The sequence below is a fragment of the Antennarius striatus genome, chromosome 15, assembly GCF_040054535.1.
Source record: "Antennarius striatus isolate MH-2024 chromosome 15, ASM4005453v1, whole genome shotgun sequence".
In the NCBI taxonomy this organism is placed as follows: Eukaryota; Metazoa; Chordata; class Actinopteri; order Lophiiformes; family Antennariidae; genus Antennarius; species Antennarius striatus.
In genome coordinates, this window is record NC_090790.1 from 13,008,689 (window position 1) to 13,019,709 (window position 11,021).

Below are 11,021 nucleotides of genomic sequence, written 5' to 3' on the forward strand. Positions count from 1 at the left end.
GTGAAAGTTTACCGGTACCCAAACCTACATTCCTACTGCTAGTAGGTATGTAGGTTTAGGTACCATGCTACATATTTAACATATTCTCATTGCAGCTGAAAGAAGAAATGAGTGAGAAAAAAATACCAGAAAAGCCTGGAAATGTATGGATAATGTTGAAGCTGTAAACATAAATTTTAACACTTAAAAGTCTTATTTCTAGTTTTATTGTATGTCATATATAAGGTCTTTCAATTCAATCTGAGATAGTATTGCAATGACACACATTTAAATCATGTGATATCTTAAATAGAGTATTGGCACAATATCTTGCACATCTAAGTTTTTCTAACCATCCATCCTGCTTATAAAAATATTTTTTTTGTTCCTTTTTTTTTTTTTTTTTCCCAATCACCAAAAATTATTTTCACCCCTTGTCTGGAAGTTCAGCAATGAATCAAAAAAAAAAGAAAAGAAAGACATTTTAAAGGATAATTCTGTGTAACAAGCTTGAATAGAATAAATCAGCACAGGCGTGTACATCCAGGCAAACTGTTGAACTCCAAGTATCAACCATTACAACATTTGTGGGAGTCCTCAACCCCTTTCTGCCCCCGATCTCCCCATACTCCTTCAGGTCATCCCAGTGTCATCAGCTGGCGTGAGCATATGTCCAACACCTCCATCCGTCTGTCTTTCTCTCTGCTCCTCTCTTCCTTGACCTCCTCAACCCCTTTCAGATCCCCAACAATCGTGTCACTTCTGTCGGCTGATGCCCACGTAAACATGTTGCGACCACTTGATATGTTTATACGGGGATTTGGGGATGAACATTTCTGTGTTTTGAGAGAGGAACATCTGGTGGGGGTAAAAGGTTACAGTATAGGGATACCACCAGAGCCAGAGCCCTGCGCAGAATTCCTTCCATCAGATAAATCAAGCCAGCGAGTCACTACAAAACGGGAGGGGCAGGGGAGGGATGAGAGAGTGAGAGGGAGGGAAGGGACATTAACTCAATCCTGCTTTAGAAGAATGGAAAGCTTTGCATAAGATGCGCCTGTGCGGAATGACCAGTTTTCTTTTCCTGTGCTAGTCTCTTTTTCTGCTTCTCTTAGCTCTTTAAATGATTCATCCCATGATTCATTAAAGAAGAAGAAATCCTTTGTTATCAAATCCTGCAAAAATTATTAACTTAATTTTGAGAACCATCACTGGGATATATGCCTCCTTCGCAATGCAGTGCAAGTAAATGGATTTGTTTTTGTGCTCTTCATACCAGTGAAATTTTTTTGCCTTATACCGATAGCACTGACGACAGTTATTTTGGAACTTCTAAAGAATCAGTCCCCATGAACATTGTTAAGGGCCTGTTTACCCAGGCTAAAGAGGACATTGATTTTTGCAAAGATGTAGCTATTGATTTTTTTTTAAATGCAACTGTTAAATGTTGTCAGCGCCACAAAAAATTCCATTGACCTTCAGTGTACTGAAGTGTGGGCAGTCTTTGATATGTCACAACTTTTTTTTTTCATATCCAAAGTGGTTGATAGTGCTTATCACTGGGAACATACACGATAACGCTTTAGACACAACCCCCCAAAAATGTATTGTAGTTTTTGGCCTTAAAACGGCAAATTAAAGTTGAACTGCAACACTGAAAAACTTTAATTACAACATTCGGGCAATAGCAAGTCTAGATCCTAATAATTATTGCCCCCCATAAATAATTAAAATGAAAAGAAACTACTATCTCAGGATAAACACCTAGATTCAGAAGTGAAAAACAAAAAAACAAATGTGATAGACAACAGTTACTTGTATATACAGTAAGTTACTTTACATATTATGGGCCAAAAATATAAAATAACATAGCAGAGGTTGTGGTCTGAATCAAGAACAGCAAAGAATGTATAAATTAGGGGACAGGCTTGGAGGATGTGACATACTGTAGCTGTGATGTCACCTGTTGTTGGTCTGCTGATGATCTGACTATTTTTTGCCAAACGAACAGTTTCTTTTATTTTTGCAGGAGAGATTTGAGCTTGGATGCCTGACAATGATGTATAGGTTGGCTATTGTCTTAGCCAACGTTGTAAGTAAATATTTACATTTAATTTAACATACGTAGTTCTTAAACATTTTTTTGCACTCACAAATGCAAAGAAATGTTCCCACTCTGGGCTATGAACTCCTTTTTTGAGCGCTGATACCTACAAGCCCTGGCCATCATAACATCCCTCCATCCATCTCCAGCTCTCCTTCCTACCATCCTTCCTTCCTCGTCATGTCAAGTTGGACGGAGAAACGAGGCAGGGATGAGTAAAGCACATGTCAGGAGACGTAAGGGATTCTGTGGTGGCCGACGAGATGAAGCTGTCAGAGGAAATGCTGTCAACGCCGACACCCAAGTATCAAGGGCATCTTTGTGTCTTCTCCTCCTCCGTGCCTGTCCTCTGTTGCCTTGCTTAATTACACTGCATGCATGCTGTTCCTGCTATTGTCATTGGTTTGACGTGGCTGCATAGTTGGCATCCTCGGACCAAGTTTTGACACAGTGCCCTGGAGACTAGGCTGAGTTGTTCTGATGCGCTGTTAAAGACTCGTGTGCAGAGGCGTGAGAGCAGAGATCAAGAAAGGGGTCACGTGTCGTCTTTTTGATTGAATATTGCCAAAATGCGGTGTGTTATATGACTGTGTGTGTGTGTGAATTTATTTGTATTTCTAAATTGAGAAATATGTGAGCCCAGTCACACTATGATAAAACTTCTTGGTGATGACAACACTCCCAAAACAAGATGATCCACTTAGGTTTCATAACTGAAGAGTACAGTTTTTGTAGCCCTGTAAATGTGCTGTATACATGTGAGAATTTCTACATGTGCGTATGTGGAAGTGGCATGCGATGGCTGGCAGTGGATTCCTACTTCACACCCCAGATTGACCAGGAAGTAGTTGACAGCTTTCAGTGCCCTGGCTTGCTGCTAATTTCTCCTTTTCCTTCCTGCTAGCCTGGCTTAGCATCAATCACCTCTCCCCGCCTCTCTCTCTCCAATGCTAGTGCAAACCAATTTCCTTAATGCTGATTGCACTGTAAACCAACTCTCTGCACCCACTCCGACTCTTTGTTCCATTTGTGTGTTCATTATTTCTGTCTTTCCTTCCACAGCTTCCTCTTGACTTGACAAAGCAATTATTCAACTGACGAAAGCTGAGTAGCTGGAATAGATGACCGAAAAACTCTGTCATTGGTTCTGACAACTTTTTTTTCTTCACCCGTTGCTCAATGTATACCGTGTGCAGGCTGTAATATTTTCACATAATATAACACCTTTGCTTCCTCTTCTCTTGTTCCCTGACATGAAAGCATAGTGTACAAATGTCTGAATCAGCATCGGATCCAGAAGATTTTCATTGGCACAAACGACTGCTAAATTTAGCCATGCAGAATGCATAGGGCCAGTGAATGAGTGAGAGGGGATCCCTGTTTCCTGTTGAGCCACGAGAAATTCTCTACATGCTTATCACATTTTGGAGTCATTACCAACTGGAGAGGAGGATGACTATTTCTCACGTTTTCTGAATCTGTGCACCAGACCTCATGAGGTCAGGAGCTACGCCTTAGCATATGTGTTTATATGTGCCTCTCTGTTCTCATACTTCCTTTTAACTGTCTCCAAGCAAAGAGAGAAAGAATCCCTTTCGCCATAGCAACAGAGGTGATGAAAATAAACAAAACAAACCACATTGTAAATGTGTGAGACTGGAATGCAATCACGCAGACATTGACATACATTTTTAGTGACAATAGCATTAATTGCCACAAGAAGTGTTATGTCAGACCACAAAGGCCACACCTCTCACCTTGCTGGTATCATGATATAAAGTTATAAAAAATCAGCACCAGCATTCTGTCAACACACCCTTTCACAGGGCCCAAGTACTGTATCTGACAAATAAGATTAACACCACACCATCCAATAAAACATGCAAACAAATGATTTCCTTCCGTTTATAATGCTTATAAATACAACACTCCTATACAAAGGTTTTTTATTTAATTCTTTTTATTTCTGGAGATGAATGTGCAGTCTTGCCAGCTGATGTTTCTGAATAAATTACTTGTGCTGACGCCTTATTGAAGATTTACTTTACAAAATTACTAAAAATGTTTTTATATCAATCCTTAATAATAAAGTTGATTTTATCCAAACATGCTTGAACGAAAATTGTTAAAATGACCCGTCTCTGTGAGCAACCTTAAGAAGAACTAAAAAGACTTGGAAGCAACAACTGAATAAAACAACAGGTAAGACATTTTTAAAAATCATACTAATTAGTGGATGGATGTTAAAACAATAATGCATAAAACACGATGAATAAATGTTTGTAAAAAGATGTTTGTTGATTTGGAATGATTTGGTCATGGAACTATGTGTGAAAATAAATGTTAGAACATACACAAACCAATTCTGTGTCTTTGGCAAAAATTTCCAAACATCGTACGTCCATCCCTTCATCCTGTATACTTGAGGTTGTCTGCTTTCACTTCATCTATCTGAGTGTGCTCAATCGTGTCTGTTTGTGTGTGAAACACTTGCGATCCAGTGGCAGGCTTTTCCCAGTGGAGAGATTGATGAAGTGCGGTGGCCCGTGGGCCAAGGGAGAAGTAGTCCCCTGCTGGGACTTCTCTCCAGCCCGCTGAGCACACCACAGCCACACAGGATACACCACTCAATCTGCTGCTGGCACACACACACACACAACCACATACACACACACGCACACGCTGTGTGCTGGACAACATAAGGGCTCGTTGGAGGAAATTGTAGCTGCGTTTACTCTTGTCTAATGGCTGGCATAGAGCGGTTTAAGTTTCAGTCTTGCCACAGGGCTCACTATTGACATGCTGCTACATTATGTTAGCCTGTGTTTTATTTGGCTCCGGTTAGCACAGTGTAGTGGTGTAGGAAGTGGAGGGGGATATACTTGAAGGACCGGCAAAGAGTCTATTCCAATTCAAACAGTAGAAGTCAAATGCCTGGTTTGCCTCGCCACACACAAACTGCTGGGCAGTCTGAGCAACAGAGGGGATGATACTGTCCTTGTGGTCGTGAGCTTTGAGTTTGCGGTTGGATTTGCAGCATAAATGTCAACAGGTTCAGCTTCCAAAATCAACTGGGGTGAATAGACTGCATTGAATTCAGTCTCTGTGCATGTAATATGTAAGTGTTTAGGGAACGGGGGGCACAAATAGTCCATGGATTTGGGTGCCATGCATATCACATTGGTTTGATGGATGACTCGGATTGCCGTGACGAGGATTCCCCAGCTTCATGAAGCACCGGCGCTAGCACGAGCAGGTCTTTGACGATCAATGACACCCAATTGTCGGGGACTGCCTGGACTGGCAACACCATCTAAGAAATTCCCCTAGAAAGCCCCATGTGCACATACGTGCTTACACTCTGACACACGCATGCATGAAAATTGGAGATTTGGTTGCTCTGAAGAATTACACACATCTCCGGCACTCCAGTGTCTCGGCATGGAGAAAACTTGATGGCTCAGTTGGAGGTGTGTGGATAAGTGGAAGGTCAGGGAATTGAATGGAGAGGGCGCTCGGAGTCTATGCTTTCTCCACGTAAGGCATAGTTGAGGAGGAGCGCTTGAGGCCAGAAGGTATTTATTTTAAGTCTCTTTATCCGATCCATCAGCAAGACCTGTGGTTGCTGGTGAGAGCGGCGCATAGAGTCAGCACAGACTATGTGAGAGGTGTGCATATTTATGTGTGTGTGGGCATGAATGTGTGGAGCAATGAGGGCCAGCGTTCCACACTGCAGGGAGAGGATTATGAGTCTGGAATGCAAGACACTCCTTGACCCCAGTGTGACCTTTTAGGCTAAATCCCTTGCCCATATCTGTCCCTCATGGGGCATGATCCAATTGGTAGCCCTTTTAGAATGCTGACCTCTTATACACCTCATCACTCAGTCTGTCTGAAACATCTCTGTTCACTGACAGCGGGGCCTAAGCTAGCCTGCTAGGATAACAACTGGAGGGTTTCAGACCAGCTCCTCAGGGTACAGGAATAACATTTCTGAACCTGAAATTCAGAGATCTTTTTATTAATGCAGGCCTACTTAAGGAAAAAAAATAAAAAAATATATCACTCATGTTTGGCCTTTCAAGCATACATGTACACCTAAAACATAAATGAAGCATTTCTATTCTCCCTTATATGCCGATCCATTTGCAAGTATGTAGACCAAGAGTGATGTTAATGGAGGTGGAGAGGAGCGAACACATCAGAACGGCGGGTGAGTGGCAGTGACACTGAGCAGCAACAAAGAGCGGGTGGCAAGCAATCACAGAGGCTCTTTTTCCTCCTTCACTTCATTCCCATGACATGGCTGACTAGAGAGATGAGAGACAGATGGGAGCCCCATTTGCTACCGAACGCGCCTGAATAAAATATCATACTTCTGATTAATTCATATATCATCTACATAAAGAAAAAGCATTCTTGGTCTTGTTAAAAAAGCATCTATTGTTGATTGCTGAATTGTCTGTTTATATTCTGGGTGGTAAATCCTGGATTAATGAAATATAAAAATTCATTAAATCGTGCTATATTAACCCCTATAATACCTGTAGTGGACGATTTTTCCGCTGTTTGGCAATGATGATGATGGAGCGGATGTAGAAAGAGAAGAGAAGAAGACAGGAAGTGACAAAGTCAGCTTGTGTCATGCACCTGTAATGTAATAGTGGAAACAGAGAAGAGACACTGATAAATGGGCATTAACTAAGTTGCGTTCCAAAATAACACCTTTTGAGTGCCTTCTCGCACTCAAAAAGACAACATTTTCAACTACAGTAATCCCTTGCACACTCGTGCATCAACAGGAGCGACTTCACCTTATCGTGAATTTTTAGTAGGTGGTCTCATGATACCGTACGGGCATTCTGTTGGCTAATGGTGTCCAGAAATGCGCTACATTCCGTGAGTCTCGGAACGCAGCGCCCTTCCGTGAGACACAAAAGTGCTTTAAACAGTCGATAAGAGTGTGGGAAAAGGTAATACAGATAGAAGCTGTTTTAATATCAGTATGGGGAGGGTTCATAAACGTTTAAATTACCGTACATAATGACATAAATAGTAAATAGTTTGTCGCTATATTGCAGAATTCGTTATTTACGTGTGGTTTCTGGAACGCATTAACTGTGAGTAAAGGGGGTGCACTGTACTGTACATACTATTGTCCAGACAAGTGCAGAGATAGCATGTGCTGTCTAGGCTTTATAAAACTGTGTGTGTGACCATGTTTGTGAAAATGAACACACATGATTGCGTTGTCTCCAGTGTGAGGCTGCACCTCTTGTGCATCCGTCTGACAGGAGCAAAAGAAACAGCTGTGAGGAGCCTGGAAGCTCCCAAACTCTGACCCTCACCTGTGTCACGTCTGCCTGCTGGTGCCATCGAGGTGCATCAATCTTCCACCCTGGCATTTTTTTACCTGTGGCACAATGCGTCACCTACTTGGCCAGCACGTTTCCCCTCCCATCTGTTGCTCCTCAAGGCATCTGTCACTCACCTGTCATTTCTTTCATCAACGCCAGTCTTCCTCCCATCTTATTTGCGGTGGCTTCTTTGAAAGCACGGAGGTATCCATCTCAGTCAAACTGGTGTTCGCTTTGTCCCAGTTACAGGTTTAGCTTCTCTGATGACACATCAGGAAGGTGTTGACTGACAGCGGCACTGCCGTAAAGCATTTTTCTGTCTGGATGGGCTGCAGTTTAATGACGTAAATTAGAAAGTGACTTATTTTTTAAAAGTTGAAGTTTCACCTATACATTCTAATGATAATGTGTTTATGTTATGACATAAGCAACACTTAATTGCCATTGAGGATTCTGTTTCTCTCATATTAACAGCACCAGTCAATCTGAAAGGTACCTGAATAAAGGTGAAAACAAGATCAATATAGAGTCCAACCACCAAATGCATGAATAATAATGAACTGATTTTCTGATTGTGAAGGTCCAGGTGGGTTGATGGCACAAGAGTCCAGGTCCAAGTCTGGGTAGGATTGGAGTTCCAGCCGTCCTCAGATCTGTTTCCACCACCTGGGCCACATCCTTCCTGTTCTTAGCACTGCAGTTGGCATGAAACCCAATGACACAGTGGCAGACGATGATTTCTATTTCTATAAAAGGTCACCAGCAAATATGAAAGGAGTTGAGCCTGTTTTAATTTTTTTAACTGTGGGTGAGGTGTTGATGGTGCCATGTCAGATCACTTGTGTGGAATTTTGACATTTTCACCTTCGCCACCTATTTTTTGTTTTTGTGAAGCGGCGGTGTCTCATCTACCCAGATCTGCAGAAGGTCACTTAACTCCTGCAGAAGCAGACTAAATACTGTGCAGACATATATAGTACATTTCATCTGTCAAACTGCTTGGCATAATCACATGTTGTTGTTTTTGTGCTAAGATGATTATGATTTTAAGATTTTATTTTCACAAACCTGCTTCCTGCTTTTTTCAATGAAGTCACAGAAACCTGTGAATATCCAGTCTTCTGCCACAATTAATAATTATGACAAAACAATGAACTGTGCAAAAAACCCCAAATGTCTGGATACATTTCAAAACAGAATCCACACCATCACTGTTGCAAATCATGATGTGCCATCCATCACTCCACCTGCATACAGTCATGTGTCTTCCCCATAATTCTTTCACACTCGGAAAGCTTATTTCTGTCTTTTTTACTCAGCACAAAGCAGGATATCATATTCACTTCCTATAATTTTCGGAGACCAAGCAGAACAGACAGGTACTCACACACATTTATTCCTGCTACCACTGGCAGCTGCTAACACCTTGGTCTTCTGAAATTTGTTGGTGGCCTTAGGGTCTCCGTCTTTCCACTCTGAGAAGAATGATCAAAGCGACGCAACTCCTCAAGGGGTAAAAACATCACCAGAAACACATTTGCCTTCACTAAAACCACCACACAAGTAAATTCTAATCTATTGACAACCTTTGCTGAAATTCCAGTCTTCCACTGTGTGTGGAAAGACCCCACAGGTAAATCCATAATTGAGAGGCTTTACGGAAGAGTAGAATATCTTGAGGCAAAGAGAAGAGGGAACAATTACTTCATAACATATTATTTTCTTTTGGAAAAAGCTTTTTACTTTTTTAGACTTTCCTCAGAACGTTAAGTCTAGTAAGAGATTGCGAGAGGCTATTTTAGCCATCAGTGGCCTCCGCAGACCCATCGTCAGTGTTATCTGAAGTATTGCACAAATAACGATCAGAGCAGCTCCATTCTCTGGCTGGGTCTAGACAGTAAATCCAGTCTGGTGAGGGCCAGACAGTGATTTTGTTTCACATTTCCGCCCAAGACACAGGCAAACGCAAGGAAGAAGGGAATAAAATAGATAAAAAAGTGCCCCTGGCTGTGGTCCAAACTCCGGCCATATCAGTTAGGCTTTGCTGCCACGTGGCATATGGTACAAGACAAACTGTCAGCCTTTTCTCCTCCTGTCTCTACTTGCTCAGAGATGACAGGAGCAAGAGCATGTTTGTGTCCCGGCAGCAGGCATCAGGCAGGCTTAGTGATGATTTGGGGGAAAATGGGTGAAAGGCAGACCGTCTTGCTGTGGTGAGCAGTGATGCGTTGCATGGGTGGGCGTGGGGGGTTACACAGTAGCTTCAGGGGACAGCACAGTGGCTGTTGTGAAGAAACTACAAATTGATCAAATTGTGGAGGCAAGACTTTAGGCCTATTATCTGGGTCATGTCAATGTCTCTCTGGTCTCTATCACAAGGCAAGTAGAATATATATTTGTTTCTTAAGAGCCCATGCTATATGAGTCAAAATGAAATAGAATTTTTTTATATATGTGTGTAGAAACAAATTGCATGCATGTGTTATTTACACCATGCCTATGCGACAAATAGAGAGCCAAAAAACACAAACATTACCAAGAGTGTGATACTTCCTAGGACTTTTTTGTCGAGGTTAACCCAAAGTCATATATAATTCAGTATATACAGTGTGTGTGTGTGTGTGTGTGTGTGTGTGTGTGTGTGTGTGTGTGTGTGTGTGTGTGTGCTGATCCCGTCTGAGGGTGGGATCAGCAGTGATCACAGCACCAGCTATCAGTGTTGACTTCAACAGACCCGTATCCCAGCAATTAGCCTAGCATGGTGCCTGCTCTCCGTCTTGTCTTACTGCTGAGGGTGCTGTCCTGTGCAGCTCAGGGATGCATGCAAAAGCGAGGGCGTTGTCATCACTTGTCACCACACTTTTGTCATAGTCCCATAGTTTCACTGGATCCCTCCAGCCCCTTGTCACTCTGCCAGGCTGGAAACAGCTGGTTACCAAGGAAGGGTGCATGGTTCATGCAACAGCTTATGCGGTATTCCATTTAATTTAACCTCTTTCTCTATTTTTTTATTACTTCTTTGATGCAAAATAATATCTGCTTGTGTATTCATGTTTTGGGCCGTTCATACCAGCTAATGTCACACAGGTTGGATGAAAGCAGCTCCTGACTCCAACAACCAAACACCCCAATTCCTTGTAAATCAGCAGTGCTGATATTAGCTGTTGAAGGCTAAATGGCCATTATGGATCCTCAACACTCTGACACGTTGTGACCTGCCTCCTCTGGCGAGGTATGTAGCTCTGTGTGTGGGAAACACGTAGGCACATATGCATGCATAGTTACTCACTGCTCTGTGTGTGGGCCATGTTTGCCACCACTTAGTGACAGGTCAAACTCCCATGGTGTGATCAAACAGCGGCTACAACTCTCTAGAGTTCCCACAACACTCCGCCTGGTGGAGAGTGGACAATAAAAACAAGAGTGGTGGGCTTTCATCACAGGCTTTACCAAAGCCTGTTCTGTTCTTACTCACACATTTGGCCTAACTTTGTAAAGGTCAAATCAAAAACTAATTGTAGCTTGGAGTTGGAAGCGGCTCCAGAGGGCACAGATGGCATTTTATACTGCATAAATAATAA

At 42.3% G+C, this 11,021-nt stretch overlaps 1 long non-coding RNA gene across 2 annotated transcripts in view; it reads left to right on the top strand.

Annotated features, from left to right (window-relative positions):
• The window catches only part of LOC137608751 (uncharacterized), a 42,393-nt gene extending 38,052 nt beyond the window's left edge, over positions 1–4,341 (top strand). Inside the window, exons 4-5 of one of the 2 annotated variants that reach the window (XR_011038227.1) lie at positions 2,009–2,071; positions 2,233–4,341. This is a non-coding gene — a long non-coding RNA (uncharacterized lncRNA). The remainder of the gene's footprint in view (positions 1–2,008; positions 2,072–2,232) is intronic. The other variant, XR_011038228.1, reaches the window with a different exon arrangement.
• The last annotated feature ends 6,680 nt before the right edge of the window (positions 4,342–11,021 follow it).